At 44.0% G+C, this 2,420-nt stretch overlaps 1 pseudogene; it reads left to right on the forward strand.

The window, feature by feature from the left end:
* The first annotated feature begins 1,770 nt into the window (after positions 1-1,770).
* On the forward strand, positions 1,771-2,170 carry LOC132224228 (large ribosomal subunit protein eL33-like; annotated as a pseudogene).
* The last annotated feature ends 250 nt before the right edge of the window (positions 2,171-2,420 follow it).

The raw sequence follows: 2,420 nt of genomic DNA on the forward strand, positions 1-2,420 counted from the left end.
GGAAGGGTAGCCGTCTTACACTAATTACCATGTTTCTCTTTTATTAGATAGGATGGGAGACATTTGAGAATCAAGGTTTGACTGTAATGAAAAGCACTGATGATACTTGGCTCCTTTATAGATAAGAGTAGACTGACAAGCTTTAGTTATGACAGATAAAAAGATTCACATCAGGCTGGAGGAACCAGGAACGCTGGTACTCGCTGCCTCCCACAACCACATCAAAATTACAACTAAAATACAGAACAACCATTATCCAGAATTGCCAGAAAGCTGGCTGAATGGAAGTCCTACAACTAGAGAAGTAAAGAAAGCACACAGAAACCTGTAGGAGGGGCAGAGACATGGAATGGGTAGGTCCTGCACTCATATGGGCCACTTTCACAATTGGGAGGAGATCATCCCTGTGGAGACCACCTAGAGGAATAAAAGGTATCAGCCCTACACCAGATGCCCAGCCCAGGGTCCCAGAGCTGAGAGAAGAAGTCACCATGACAGTAAGAACTATAGACTGTAAAAACCAGTGCAGATTGAGGTTCAGTGACATACAGGCTGCTAGAGACCCAGCTTCTTCTCTTAAAAGGCCGACACCACTAACTGAATTTGTAAGTTCCCACTTCCTCTTAGCTCCAGCACCAGGGTGAGGCTTTCGGGGGCACAGACACATATGAGGAGGAACTGGATATCTTGGCATCAGGGCAGGAACTCAGGGGGCAGCTTTCTCCCAGATAGAGATGCTGGCAGGTATCATTGTTCCTGTGCTGGGACCTCACCTGTCACAGGGCTGACTGGAAGCCATTTCTGTTTGTTCCACCCTGGTGATTCCATAAGACCCCGTCCCATCCAATTTACCACCCCATCCAAGCTGTGTGCAGCACCTTTTGCATATGGATGGCTCATCCTTGCTCAGGCTAAAATCTCTCAAACAACCTGCAGCTGGGCCAGTTGCCCCAAACCTATCAATAAAAGGCCCAAGACATGGCACCAGCACAGCCTGCCTTGCTTCAAAGATGGGCCTCATTTGGGCACTTCCAAACCTGATACAAAGAGGAGGAATCTGCAGATCTCCCTGTAGATCCTGCTGGGTGACCCCAGGCAGTGGCTGACTTTGCACCTTCCTGGAGACCCAAGAGCAATGTACCCAGTGGTCAGTGTCAGACCATACAAGATTATAATTCTACACATCCATAAGTCACACACTCATGGGGCAGACTCAGTGAACACCAAAGCCTCACTGAAGCAAGTCCTGCTCCACAGAGGTGTTTCTTGCATAGCAGCTCTCGCACTGTAGTTGCAAATGGTCCTCACAGTGACACCAACAGCAATCAAGTCTCAACTACACCAAGACTGTGCTCAAAGCCCACAAAAGGGGTGCATCTAAAATGTCCACCTCAGGTGACTGGGGAGGCTGAGCCACTGGGCTCCATAGGACAACTACTACACAAGGCCACTCTACCAACACAAGGAGACATAGCACCTTTACCCAATACATAGAAACACACACAGGGAAACAGTCAAAATGCAGAGACAAAGAAATATGTCACTATGAAATAAATGGGAGAAAGAAAACTATTGGATATAGAGTACAAAACCATGGTTATACGGTTACTCAAGAATCTTCTAGAAACCTCCAAGAGACTTAGTGAGACTTTCAAGGACCTTAATGAGAATGCAAAAAAAAAAAAAAAAAAAAAAGGGAAAGGACCAGTCAGAAATTAAGCATAAATTGACTGAAATAAAGAGTAATATACTTTTTCTGCCATATTGGAGCCTGTGGAGGCCTGCTGGGAACAGGACTTCTATAAGGACAAATATGTCTGGAAGGCTATGGTCCAAGGCCATTTTTGCTCTCTATAAGCAGGGTCTCCAGAACCAGAGGGAGCATACAGCTCTTCTTAAAATTGAAGGTGTTTATGCTCGAGGTGAAACAGACTTCTATCTAGGCAAAAGATGTGCTTATGTGTACAAAGCAAGGAACAACACAGTGACTACTAGTGGCAAACCAAACAAAACCAGAGTAATCTGAGGAAAGGTAACTCATGCTCATGGAAACAGTGGAATGGTTCATGCTAAATTCCAAAGCAACCTTCCTGCTAAGGCTATTGGACATAGAATTTGTGTAATGCTGTACTCCTCAAGGATTTAAACTTACCGAAAATAAATAAAATGGATTTGTTTTCCTGACTAAAAAAAAAAAAAAGTAATATACAGAGATTCAACAGTAGAGTAGAGGATTCCAAGAATCAAATCAATGATTTGAAATATGAGGAAGCAAAAAACAACCAACTGGAAGAGCATAAAGTAAAAAGAATCCAAAAATATGAAGATAGCGTAAAGAGCCTCTGGGACAATTTCAAGCGTACCAACATCTGCATTATGGGAGTGCCAGAAGAAGAGTGAGAGCAAGATATTGAAAACCT

The sequence above is a fragment of the Myotis daubentonii genome, chromosome X (assembly GCF_963259705.1).
Source record: "Myotis daubentonii chromosome X, mMyoDau2.1, whole genome shotgun sequence".
In the NCBI taxonomy this organism is placed as follows: domain Eukaryota; kingdom Metazoa; phylum Chordata; class Mammalia; order Chiroptera; family Vespertilionidae; genus Myotis; species Myotis daubentonii.